At 43.1% G+C, this 14524-nt stretch overlaps 1 protein-coding gene across 1 annotated transcript in view; it reads left to right on the top strand.

Annotated features, from left to right (window-relative positions):
• LOC139760800 (patched domain-containing protein 3-like) overlaps positions 1-14524 on the top strand; it is a 97810-nt gene that overhangs the window by 4201 nt on the left and 79085 nt on the right. The window lies entirely within an intron of this gene.

The following is a 14524-nucleotide window of genomic DNA, read 5'->3' as shown; positions in this document are numbered from 1 at the left end:
TGACTGAGGCAGTTTTCCTTCATTACCTGTGGTAATATTTCATTACAGGATATCAAAAAAAAAAATCTTATAATAGGATATTTAGAAATTTGTTAGATCCAGGATGACAGTTTAGCTTACAAAGATTTTCTTGTTTCAGCTTCAGTTTCCTCTCCGTCCTTGGAATGGTTGCTGCCGCGGATTGTCGTACCCACGTACCGTACCGTCGTGCTCAAGGGTCGTACCGTCGTGCTCAAGGGTCGTAACGTCGTGCTCAAGGGTCGTAACGTCGTGCTCAAGGGTCGCACCGTCGTGCTCAAGGGTCGCACCGTACTGTTTAGGGCCGTCTGGCCTATCGAGATTGTCCCATGAAGCGACAAACGTGATGGGAGGAACTGATTCCGTTGGGTTGATCGTGAGGGTTGCTTGCTTCACGTGGGCATGAGATAGAGAGAGAGAGAGAGAGAGAGAGAGAGAGAGAGAGAGAGAGAGAGAGAGAGAGAGAGAGAGAGAGAGGTGATGTTAGAGACACTGGCTCAGGCCCGGTGGGGTCGCTCCTCTTCAAAAGCTCCCCCCACCTCACCTCATCTTCTATATCGTTTATCTATAGTGCTTGGTGTGCAGGTTGTGGTGTGCGGGGTCCATGGCGTGCGTGCTGTGCCTGCCTTGGATGGCTGGCCTCTCTATGCCGCTCAGCAAATAGAAAACGATATGGGGTGTGCCTCATACCTCTCCAGAACCTGAGGTGGACCTGTAGCTGAGATGAGCGTTCGTCGAGCAGGATGGTAGCTGAGGTGAGCGTTCGTCGAGCAGGATGGTAGCTGAGGTGATCGTTCGTTGAGCAGGATGGTAGCTGAGATGAGCACTCGTTGAGGAGGGCGTTTAATGTTGTATCCTGACCTTTTGGTCTGACCTATATAGGCAGAGCCTGGAAGATAAGCTAAGTTTGGTGGGCTTGATGTACATATTTGTTGTAGTCAGACCTGGCGAGGCTTGAGTTAGGATAACCAAAGCCAGTTTAGTCTTACTTAACACCTTCGCTGATTATGTGAGCTCGAGTTAAAGTGCTGATAGGATACTTATAAACATAGACCTCACATATTGTGATACACACAGGTCTTAACGAGCGATGTGTGTGAAGGTAGATGGGGCATGAACTGGTTTATACATCCTGGGATGGAAGACTGTTCAGCATACTCTTAATGTTTTATGCTGTATCCCTGAAGTGGTAGAGTCTGTATGTCTGTGGTGGAGAGGAGTCGTAATGCTGTTGCTTGTGACCACGGAGGTGTGTTGTCTGTATACTGTGCCTGAGGTTATTGCGTCTGTTGTCTTTAGGGTTCTCCGTTTTCTGAGGTAATATCAGTCTTCGTGTCAGTTGTGTATGAGGTGTCTGTGTATGGTGTCTGCTGTGTATAATCCAGGAGGTGTCTGTGTATGATGCTGGGGTGTCTATGTGTGGTGTCTGCTGTGTATGATGCTGGAGGTGTCTATGTGTGGTGTCTGCTGTGTATGATGCTGGAGGTGTCTGTGTGTGGTGTCCGCTGTGTATGATGCTGGAGGTGTCTGTGTGTGGTGTCTGCTGTGGATGATGCTGGGGGTGTCTCTGTGTGGTGTCTGCTGTGTATGATGCTGGAGGTGTCTGTGTGTGGTGTCTGCTGTGGATGATGCTGGAGGTGTCTGTGTGTGGTGTCTGCTGTGTATGATGCTGGAGGTGTTTGTGTGTGGTGTCTGCTGTGTATGATGCTGGGGGTGTCTCTGTGTGGTGTCTGCTGTGTATGATGCTGGGGGTGTATGTGTGTGGTGTGTGCTTGATGCTGGGGGTGTATGTGTGTGGTGTCTGCTGTGTATGATGCTGGGGGTGTCTCTGTGTGGTGTCTGCTGTGTATGATGCTGGGGGTGTCTCTGTGTGGTGTCTGCTGTGTATGATGCTGGGGGTGTATGTGTGTGGTGTCTGCTGTGTATGATGCTGGGGGTGTCTGTGCATCGGATCTTTATGTATTTTCTGTTGCGCTGGACATATATCTGTTCCACTAAAAGAGTCTGGATCTTTCGTCTGCCTTTTGCCACGGTGTGTGTGTGTGTGTGTGTGTGTGTGTGTGTGTGTGTGTGTGTGTGTGTGTGTGTGTGTGTGCGTGTGTGTGTGGCAGTAGCTTCAATAGACAATGATGGTTGTGAGTAACGAAGGAGCAGTACTTCGTTAATTAATTAGATTATTATGAGATTTACGTCACTCAAGTCCTTCGAAATCCTTGTACTTTTACTTTTTACTCAAGTACGTTTTCGGAGAAAGTATACATTTGCTTCGTTCTTTTTTTTTTTTCATCATTCTTGACGTCTCTGTGGTTGCTGGTGACGGGAACCTGTTTGTCTCAGTGCTATGTTGACGCAATGTGTCTTATTTTGGAGACTGGCACTTTTAACTTTTTCTTCTCGGGTGCTTTTTGGACAAGAGGCTTTTTATTTCGACTGTTCGTTGCTTCCAGGGGAGCCAATTTTAAGCCCATTTTGTCTAGGGTAACGCTGCCTCTGTGCATCTGCCAGTTTTGGAGTATTTCCCCAACATGGGCGGTACACCAATGCTCCGAGGCTCTGTAGTTTATAGAGACTGTGTCTGTTGTCTGTGGTATTAGAAGTATATGAGTAGAAATGTATATGACTAGTAGAAATATATATGACTATATATGGTGTTAGAAGTATATGTAAGTAGATATGGCGCGGGAAGTGTGTTTCCCCACTTATGTGGTATGCGATAGTTTTGTACATTCCCCTCATGTGATGCAGGAGGTCTGTTTCATGTGTCTTTGGTGTGACATACGTATCATGTGGTCGATGCCAGACGTGGGCCCTGTATCTGGTACCTCAACCACGCAGAGTCACTACCAGGAAGGCATGGCGTATGGGCGAGGGGAGACTTTTGTTGGCCAGTGGCCGACTGCGTCGTCTTGCGGCATCAGGGTGTTCTGAAATGGTGTTATGGAAATGGAGAGAATGAGTGTGTCAAAAGTGGATCCTACTGTGGAAGCCTGGGAAGCCACACACACTGATACAAAGATTCTCTTTTTGTTAGTCTTTCTTCCCTCATCCTCTCCACATCCACGAACCACTTCAGCACACCCTGGGAGCAGTGGTTGGGGGTGGACATCCACGTTAGGTGGATGGGAGGAGATGGTTGGAGGATGAAAGAAAAGGGATAGATGGAGAGAGATAAAATAGACGGGATGCGATGGTTTTGGTGAGAGGGACTGTGTCTGGGGGACACATCTGCAACTATATACACAGATTAGCTTTCACATTCACAAGGTCTCGCGCGGTTAGGAAGTGCCCTTATACAAGTGTATATTTATACCTTTATCTCTCTTTCTGTTTTTCTAAATGCAAGTTGCATGTCGTAGTTCAGTATATCTCGTATAAGAAATGGTAATAAAATCCTTGGTAGAAGTTGGCAGATCCTACACTGTCTGTTCATTGAGCAGAGACATGGTCTACCGTAACTTTAAGACTAACATTTCCGTATTTACATTAGTCAGTCACTAAACTTCGTTTTCTTTGGCACAACAACAACTTCTCTTGACAACTGGAGTGTAGGACAAACTATATTATATCATCTGAATTGCGACTTTCGTACTAAATGCGAGTCACATTCATTTTTTAATTATATCTTTACGAAAAAATGTTCCTGGTATCGTTTAAAGGAGAAAATAATGTTCGAATGAGTTTAATCCAAGACTAAAAATGATGAAGTTTTCCTGTCATTTCCCATGATGTAAGAACATACCTGCTCGCCCAAATCTCATGCCAGTGAATGCTTGACATTATGACTTTTATGAAGAACTCGACGTTTTTCTAGTTAGTGTACCCAGCGTAAACAAGGTTAGGTTAAGGTACGTACACCCGTTAAAGTTTTCCCAGGTTAGACTAAGGTACATATATGCTTGTCAGAGGTAGCGCTTATGTTGGAAAAAATTTAGAGTTGAATTAAAACATCGAGAAAATTTCAGAGATATTGATTCATCTTTGAAGACATTTTCAGAGAAACAGACTTTTTTTTTAAGGAAGTCCTCTATTTTCTAGCAAATAAAACAATAAACATGTTAACATAGTTATGTTTGATATATTCTAGTCCCTCGAAAGGAGAAATGGATGTATATCTATGTTTATTTAAGTTAATTACATTTGTGACTGAAGGAACCACTTTCCCACTGGTCTGACATTAAGTTGATAATAATAAAGAAATTTTCCTTACCTTCAAAAAGCTCACTGATTTCTTTCATGCAGCTAGACATCCTTGGTTATTGCTATCAGCGGCTTTATATCAAATATTATAAATTGTGATCCAAAACTGGTCGCCGGTCACATGATTAAACTATTTTTCCTCAACAGCTTTATTCAATTTTATGAGAATATGACTGACATTAGCAATTGAATTTAAACCCAAATAACATAAAAGCTGCAGGTTTTCTAAAGACAATGTGTTCTTACCTCCCACTCTTGCTGTGAACTTTTCATTATTGTTTTAGCGGTTTCACAATTCGTCCCTCACCCCACCCCCACCAGACCAATCATAGGTACGCGTTTGACCTATTGAGAAGGATTTTTTTCTTCCAATTGACAACGCCATTTTCCCTCTCCCTCGTCTGGCCTAATCATGCTTTGCTATTAAGTTTGTGATCGCACAGTTCTCCTTCGTATATGTAATGTTTTAGAAATATTTATGATATTGTTCAACTGGTTGGTTCAGCTACAGTATTTGTAGCTATCTAGGATCTCGCTCAGAAAGGAGTCCAACATTTTCCTTGATCGTGCTTAGAGTGCAGCCACGAAGCTGTGTATATATATATATAATACTTCCCACGTATTCCCTGCGTGTCGTAGAAGGCGACTAAAAGGGGAGGGAGCGGGTGGCTGGAAATCCTCCCCTCTCGTTTTTTTTTTTTTTTTTAATTTTCCAAAAGAAGGAACAGAGAAGGGGGCCAGGTGAGGATATTCCCTCTAAGGCCCAGTCCTCTGTTCTTAACGCTACCTCGCTAACGCGGGAAATGGCGAATAGTATAAAAATATATATATATATATATATATATATATATATATATATATATATATATATATATATCCCTGGGGATAGGGGAGAAAGAATACTTCCCACGTATTCCCTGCGTGTCGTAGAAGGCGACTAAAAGGGGAGGGAGCGGGGGGCTGGAAATCCTCCCCTCTCGTTTTTTTTTTATTTTCCAAAAGAAGGAACAGAGAACGAGGCCAGGTGAGGACATTCCCTCAGAGGCCCAGTCCTCTGTTCTTAACGCTACCTTGCTAACGCGGGAAATGGCGAATAGTATGAAAGAAATATATATATATATATATATATATATATATATATATATATATATATATATATATATATATATATATATAAATATATATATATATATATATATATATATATATATATATATATATATATATATATATATATATATATATATATATATATATACACACACACACACACACACACACACACACCTAGCAGTAGCGCTCCCGCCTGTTGCACATGGGACCTTGTGTAAGGATTCAGTTTCATTGAACATTTATTTATACATAGAATATCAGGAACTGGCTCGGTGTGGGAGAGGTTTTTTTTAAGCCTGGGGTGAGGCCTCGTCCTAAGACACGCCGGAGACACGGAAGGCCGTTACGTCTCGCGACGCCTTACGAATCCCATTTCGAATTTCAGGAAAAAAAATAGTTTGGGGAATTATATTTCATTTTAAGCGTACTCGTATAATATATACTGATCAGGACGATAATGGCAGAGCTAAACAATACGCCATGTCTTATCCTCGTGCGATGATATTACCTTGTGTTCGTCAGCATCTCCCGTTATGAAAGGGAGCTAAATAAAGACATCATCGCGGTCGTGAATGTCACAACATCGGACTCCGTCTTAAATGCGAAGGTCTTCCTCTGTAAGACACTGTCGTCAACCCAGCATCTATGCAACAGTTGACAGTATTGTTATTATGATTAAATAAACAACGGATTATATTTGGGGCACTTCATTATTTATTAGGAAAGATTATTCACTCAGTTTTCTTGTACTGTTTCTTAGGGGTGCTTGGATGAAGTGAAGTTCAAATTCATAACACGTAGGCAGTTTATGTGGTAATGAAGATTATTTAATGATTTATTTTGGCAAGGTGATGACTTTATTTTATTAATACGTAGCTATTGGCGTGACATGAATCTAAACAAGTGCCTCATGTTTCGAATGAAATTGAGTACACTCAAGGAATACAAGTAACAGATAATTGAGTGTTGATGTCAGTTAGTGGCAAACACCTTCACATGAACAAATTAGCCTGCAAGAAGCAGCCGCTGCGTTGGACTATAACAGTGTCACACGCCTAACCCAGGTGTTTACCTGAAAATGTTTGTGTTTATTTACTAGGTCGCTCTTGCCTAAGAATGGCGATAATACCAGGCGTCCCCAGCCTCCCGCCTGTAGTCGGGAAAGGCCAGCCTCGCCCGCCCCGTCCGTCACTTTAGAATTCCACTCTGTAGCTGCCTGCCCGCGAGACGCAGTATTTCTTGTCTGCAACCCAATATATGTCATGATGGGATGATAACGTATTTCATACAGCGGAAGATATCCCAGTGAGTGTTGCATCTGGTCGCCATGATATAACTACCAAATTCTCGTAATCTAAGCTGATTTAACCTAGGATACAGAGTACATGTTAAGTGTATAGAGGAAATTTTTTCCTAGAATGGCTAATTGGTGAATGTTCGTCGTGTTTAGTGGATAGATCTAACTCTGCGTTCACAATCTTGGGCCGTAGAAAAGAAAATGTATAAATAAAATGTTATTTGCAGTTTTGTATCAGTGATCCGGAACATCGGGGTGTGTCTTGAGGCTGGCGACGTTTCCCGGCTCTCTCGAGGTTAGGCTTCTACAAGTGAAGGTTTTATTTTATTATTATTAGCAGAGTGAGACATGAACGTTACTTGCAGGTCCGAGTCTCGATTCAAAGGTTTTGATATATATTTATATCTACCATGTGTGTAGGCGTGGACATACACTACCATCTTTGGCAAAAGCTGATGAAAAAAAGTATTTTTACGATTTCACAACTCATTATCATAAGCAACATAAGGATATGTGTCATCGTCTGCATAAATCAGATAATTCTTTTAACCAAAGCGTTCTCTTTATTAAAGGCGTCTCAGTTATCCTTTACTTGTAGGACGGTTAACGTTAGTGATTTCTTGTCATTATGAATATATATATATATATATATATATATATATATATATATATATATATATATATATATATATATATATTGATTGATTGATTGATTATTATTATACTTAATCGCTGTTTATATATATATATATATATATATATATATATATATATATATATATATATATATATATATATATATATATATATATATTCCTATGAGTCCATGGGGAAAATGAAACACGATAAGTTCCTTTATCGTGTTTCATTTTCCCCGTGGACTCATAGGAATATCTTGATCGCGCAAAATTGTGATCCTTTCCAATATATATATATATATATATATATATATCCCTGGGGATAGGGGATTAAGAATACATCCCACGTATTCCCTGCGTGTCGTAGAAGGCGACTAAAAGGGGAGGGAGCGGGGGGCTGGAAATCCTCCCCTCTCTCTTTTTTTTTTTTTTTTAATTTTCCAAAAGAAGGAACAGAGGGGGCCAGGTGAGGATATTCCAAAAAAGGCCCAGTCCTCTGTTCTTAACGCTACCTCGCTATCGCGGGAAATGGCGAATAGTATGAAAAAAAAAAAAAAAAAAAAAAAAAAAATATATATATATATATATATATATATATATATATATATATATATATATATATATATATAAACGCCCATACCCGCACATATACATACGTATACATATCAACATACACACATATACATACACAAACATATGCATATTTACACATGTACATGTACATGCTTGTCTTCGTCCATTCTGGCGCTACTCCTTTAAATCTGTGGATTAGTTACAGTGTGACTGCCAGAGTGAGTGGCGTTGTCTCCACTTGTCTGTGTTAATCCTTGATTTTCATTATTTTTTTGTTTCATTCGTCGTCTTGTACGAAATCACTGACGTGGCGGGCGAAGGTGTGGATGATGTACTGTTAGCGTGAAGCGAACGTGATAGATGACAAATTTTGGTGCATAAGTTAATGAAGCTGAAAGAGTTCGAGTCCAGCAACCATGATAATTGGAGTGATTAGCATATGTGGGGGTTGGAGGCTGTCTTGGTACATCATACTTGTTTAGGTTACAGATGATGTAATGACCTCGAATGAGTTTATGGAGATTATAATATTAGTTTTTTTTCCTCCTCCTCCTCCTCCTCTTTCTTCTTCTTCTTCTTCTTCTTCTTCTTCTTCTTCTTCTTCTTCTTCTTCTTCTTCTTCCTCTTCTTCTTCTTCTTCTTCTTCTTCTTCTTCTTCTTCTTCTTCTTCTTCTTCTTCCTTATCATGTTAAGCAATCGTACAGAGAAGAAATAATCGTATTGCCTCTGTATGGATGAGTCTGTGATTGTATTTACGACTTCAGCTTTTTCCAGTTCCCAATGATCATATGTTGAGAAGTACGTTCCAACATCAGTGTCATCGAGTTTGGTGCACATAGACCGAAAGCTTTGCTCACAGTAATTATGAAGCTTGATAGGAAGTACATTTTCTTAGAAAAAAAAGGAATTTCGTAATCGAATGATATCTGTTCATGCTAGATAGCATTACGACGTACTCAAAACGCTGAGGAACCGCATTGTTCACGAAGCTTTCCACAACGTGTTGTTGAAATCCGTGCAGTTCTTGAGCTATATGAAAAAAAATAACCCACATTTTCTGTGGTTTGCTGTACTGCACAACTGCCTCTCAAATAAATTTCCACAGATTTAACATAGTTTTCCGGCAGTTTAACTTGTCACAGAGGTAATCATAGGATAGACTAATGAGATGCCTTACTACTCTGATGTTGGGCTGTGGCTGTCCACTCCCACTGACTCCCACACTTCACTGAGACAGCTCGACTCCCCAGGCGTGAAGCTTGGGAGTATACACGCATGAGTGATGAGTCTATCACTTGCAACACAGACACATGGCCACTGCTGGAAAGTTTTCACTTCTTCCAAAATTTTGACCGAGTTTTCATCAGTGGAACCATCTTCACAACAGCTTGCCAGCATTTCAGAAACCTTTGTTGCATTTTACCTTCAGAAGAGCTCGTATTATGACGATGAAACTTCGGATTATAATATGAATTCCAGTACCGTTGCATGTGGACTGAGGTAGTCTGCTCCCTCAGTATAAGTGGCTGTGTTAAGATGACGTGAGGTGTGAGCATGAGTCTTGCGCTATGGACTCTGAGCTTTCTGGGGTGAAGTTGACTTGCAGATGGTGAAGTTAGAACGCGATTGGTGATACGTATGTATGCCGTGGTGTTAGGGTTGTGAGTTGTGATCGAAGACGGGTTGTAAGTGAAGAATAATGAGGGGTCGAGCGTGGTGACATGGTAGGTATGAGTCCTGACACTAAGTGATGGAAGCTGTGACCAGTGAAGGGGAGTTATGGTTGTTGACGTCAAGCCGTGCGTACCAGGGTCCTAAATGTGAGATATTGATGGCAAGCGATGGAGTTACGTCACTGAGTGGAATGTATGGCGTCCGGCCACTACGCCGCCCTGCAAGGCTGATATACGAATATAGAATTCCCACACACCGCTCATTTTCCTATTTCAACTCTTTTTTTTAATATATTTTTCATACATATTCACTATTTCCCTCTTTAGCGAGGTAGCGTAAAGAACAGAGGACCGAGCCTTATAGGAAATACCCTCACTTGGCTCCCTTTTCTGTTCCTTCTTTTGGAAAATTAAAAATGGAAGGGGAGGATATATATATATATATATATATATATATATATATATATATATATATATATATATATATATATATATATATATATATATATATATATATATCTCCACTAAAGTTGACCATATACTGTATTTGATTAACATTTTACCAGTGATGAATAAGCATAGTAGATTAATTAATTTTATAATTGATATATGTTATGTTGTTATACTTTTTTTGTTCCCAAACTATTAAGAAAAGTTAAGAAATAAAGATGTGTTGTGAAATTATGATATAAACATTTGTAGCGTATCAAAGTGATTCATGTTCATCTTTCTTTTATATCGCTATATTCATTTTCTGCTTTTCTTTTACGTCACGATTTTTCCAGTTATAATTGCCTGATTTTATGAACTGTGAATCATAGTAGTATTAGAATAATTAAAGATACTATATAAATTATTGAAAACATTAAAATCATTTAAAAGAGTGAAGTCTGGAGCTATTAAACCAAAGTACATGTTTACCGAGTTTGAAATTTATAGTCTCAAAGACTGAAGGAATAGCACTGTGTTGTTCAGTGTTGGATAGAACTAAAATGTTACGAAGAAGCAAAGAACAAACATAGTCTCGTTCCTTCTCTCGGTGGATGATTTAATAATATTACGTCTTCCTACCTTCTCGGCCCACTCCTCCTTCCCCAAATCTAACTCCCACGTTCCCACTCCACCCTCCCCCCCCCCCCCCCCCCAACCCTTCCCCCACACCCCGCCATCCTACTGACCACCTCCCCCCACTCTAACCCCCTCCCGTGGCTGCTGTTGGCCAGTGTGAGTGAGCACAAAAACTGGTGCGCAGGGTAGAAAGTGGCCGAGCCTCCTGGTTAATTTGGCTTGGACTTAACCTGTGTCTTGCAAGACCATTGTGTGTGTGTGTGTGTGTGTGTGTGTTTTCATGAATGTGTGTATATGGTTACTTCCACTTGTGACTGTGTGTGTATCAAGGTTCCATGTATTTAGTACATACGCATTTTCAGCATCTTTGTGTGTTTTTGCACGTATGTATGTATATTCAAGTGTTTGTGTGTGTGTGTGTGTGCGAGTGTGTTTAGCATGGAAAAATGCCACAACACTTATGATAGGTCTAAATATTCATCCCCCCCACCCCACCCTTTTTTTCTTTTTTTTAGCTGAGACGGCACGGGCAGCTGAGACCCTACTCAAGGCCATATATATATATATATATATATATATATATATACCCTAGCCTAAGTCAGGTGACCATTTTATCGACCAACTCCTAGGGGTGCATGAACAGCTGGGTTGACTGTGGATCGACTGCCGCAACCAGGATTCGAACCTACGTGCTCGACCCGGGGCGGCACGTGAATGCGTCGCTCTCAGGAACGCTAACCGCTACACCACGGGAATCCATCTGTAATGACTGATCCTTTAGTACCTATTCTGCGATGGATGTAAAGGTGACCTTCCCTAACACATGCAGTAACCTTTTAACCTTAAGTGGAGCTCTCATTGGACCAGAGTTGGCCCACACTATGGTATTGTAGGGAAGTGCCACATCCCGCCCCGCCCTGACACTTGCCGTGTAATTAATCGTTTGAGCTTCACGAGAAGGGTAGTTTGTACACTCCTGGGGCCCCATCTCTTGAACATCTCTACTCTCGTACAACTTGCCAAACTTCTGTATGCTGTCCGCATTCACAGATTCAAATTGTTCCATTCTTCCGCCACTCTCGTAGAATATAAAGGTCCTAGCCTGGCTCCTGAACACGAGGGCCACCCCACGTGTCACACACACACACACACACACACACACACACACACACACACACACACACCTGAAACCCTCAAGTACAATATTTTTTCCTGATTGAGTACGAAGGCTTATCTCTTTAGGTTCCATGTTTGAATAGCCTACCTAACCCCTGCCATTTTCGTAATCAAACCTACTAAAAAGAAGAAAAAAAAAAAAAAAGAAAACGCTTGAATTCTTATGTTACAATATTAAAGGTTTGAATGTTTCACCTTGACGTTAGTGAGGGCTGGATGTACAGGACCGAGGCGTCAGTGGGTTACCCAACGCTGGTTTCTGGAGCTGTCTTCCACCCCGCGCTGGCTCGGCCCGCGAACTAGTGGGCTTTCCTGCTGAGGGCCTACGTGCTGTTAGCTCCCTCCATTCATGATGTACTGTACTATATGATGGCTGCGGTGTCTCCTGAAGGGAGTTGCAGTCCTGGCCTCGGGCACCACGTCATGTGAGGTTGTAGGGCGGAGTCCTGCCATCAGGCGTCTGTGTGAGGCTGTCCGTATTTGTCTCTGTGCTGCGAGTGATCCTCATACACACGACTTCTTTCTGGTCACCTTTGGTTCGTGCGCGCGTGCACACACACACACACATACACACACACACACACACACACACGCACACATACACGCACACACACACACACACACACACACACACACACACACACACACGTTCTCAGAAAGCGAGAGTGGCATGCTCAACATGAGCCAGGAGTGAAAGTGAACTTGCTTCAGAAAAGGAGGTAAGTATCTGCGAGAGATTGTCGTGCCGGACTCTGGATGGTGTGACAATGTCCAGACTGAAAATATTAAGAGATAACGAGTTCTTGATTATTATTATTATTATGATCACATGGTAGAGATGATTCAGAGATTGATGGTGGATAGATTCAGCGGGAGTAGAAGGTGAGCGAGAGGGAGCCAGTGTGACACGATGATAAGTGGGTCAGGTCGTGGAGCTGAGGTGAGTCTGTGGGCCACGTTCGCTGGGAAGTATCCTCCCTGACGACCCGTCACTCGCTTCACGCTTAAGGCTGTTCCTTCGGTGCGGCTGCGAGGTAGCCAGGGTTCGATACCACCGCTATCTCTGTATTCTTATCCACGATGAGGGTACAGGGAAGTGTGCGAGGGGCCCAGCAACCACGGCTTTCAAACAAAAACCTTCGTGAAATGTTTTAGAGCTGTTCTAGCTGTCGGAGGACGGCCCGCATGACTGTGTGAGGGTTGACGATGAGATGAACTACGAGAGAGAGAGAGAGAGAGAGAGAGAGAGAGAGAGAGAGAGAGAGAGAGAGAGAGAGATGGGGGGTCAGAACCAAGTCGTGAGCAGGGAGGCCGTCGGAGAGACGAGGGAGGGGTCAGAGGTAGGTAGGTGGCCACAGGCTAGGGGGAACAGTACCACAAGTCGTGACGACTGTCGCAACACTGAACTTAGTCACTCACTCGCTTGCCTACTTCTTGTCATTATTGTGACACGTCCGTAGGTGCTGAGGTGGGGGGAGGGGGGGGGATGTGGAATGAATACGAGCGATGGTCGCTGGCGATGTTGTGAGTGAGCTCGGCTGCCTCTCCCTGGCCTCTACATGTTCTCGTGCCCTGCAGGAAGGAGGAGAGCTTGTACTAGGAAATTCTTGGATGATCAGTCGTCCTTGATGAAGTCCTGCCCACTGCCGGGGTATCCCAGGGGGTTTTCCATGCACACGGATGTGTTCATACGTGGAGAGAGTCACAGGAAATACCTGCTGGAGGAAAAGTGAGAGGACTGGCAAGGTCCTGATGTCTGTGGGCCGCTTGCACCCTACCCTCCATCGCCCTTGGTCGACTTTGGCAGATGACCGCACCTCCCTCAGGGAACCAACAATTGGATGCTGCGTCATTCTCGAGGGAGATCCTCGTCGCATTTACTGAGAAAGACATGTAGGTCCGCTCTCCTGGCTCCAGCCTACGGCTCTGCTATGGCTTGCCTGATCCGACACCCGCAACCTTCACCTGACCGATGTCGAATGAACAGAAAACATGTCCTCGTTTATGTATAGACAAGAAACCAGACACCACCATTGTTCTAGACCGATGTCCGGGTTGATCTCTGACCCGCATCTTTGAAAGCTTCCTCAAACCTCTCCATCATCCTTCCCAGCAGAACAGGATCGAGTCACTTAGTTTTGGAAATGACACAAGGCGCTCGAAACGGTTTCCTACGTTTGTATATACATTTCTTTTCATATCCTGGTCTCTCACTTCAGTTTACGAGTTCGGATATTCTTCCAGGCAAAACACGGGTAAATGCACCGACGTAAATCTTGACTTCAAGCCTCATTTGGTGCCGTGTGTCAGCGCGCTCACCCCGTCGTCAACCCACTCTTTAATGAACCTTTTTATTCAGTTACGGTGGGTGGGCCAGGTGGGTGGAGGTTAGACATGCGCGTGGACAATGGGCAGGTGGGTTCCGTAGATACAGGATGGGCGGGGTGGGTCTTGGGCCTGAGCCTGGTACTTACACTTGTCAACAGGAAGGGTGTTGGGTCGAGCCCCAGCTGAATTACACACACACACACACACACACACACACACACACACACACACACACACACACACACACACACACACACACACACACACATCCTAGGCAAGCTGATGACGCGGGTCAGCATCACCAGTGAGGCCTCGTCGTTGAGACAATAGTGTTAGAGATACAGTGTGCCAGAGGGCTTGACATCGCGGTCCTCCCCCCCCCCCCCCCAGACATCATCGTGTTGGCCTTGAGACATCGCTGGACGCACTGTGGAACTGACGTC

This window comes from Panulirus ornatus, chromosome 38 (assembly GCF_036320965.1).
Source record: "Panulirus ornatus isolate Po-2019 chromosome 38, ASM3632096v1, whole genome shotgun sequence".
Classification (NCBI taxonomy): domain Eukaryota; kingdom Metazoa; phylum Arthropoda; class Malacostraca; order Decapoda; family Palinuridae; genus Panulirus; species Panulirus ornatus.
Note: the sequence above shows the minus strand (reverse complement) of the source record. Positions and strands in the feature narration are given on the sequence as shown.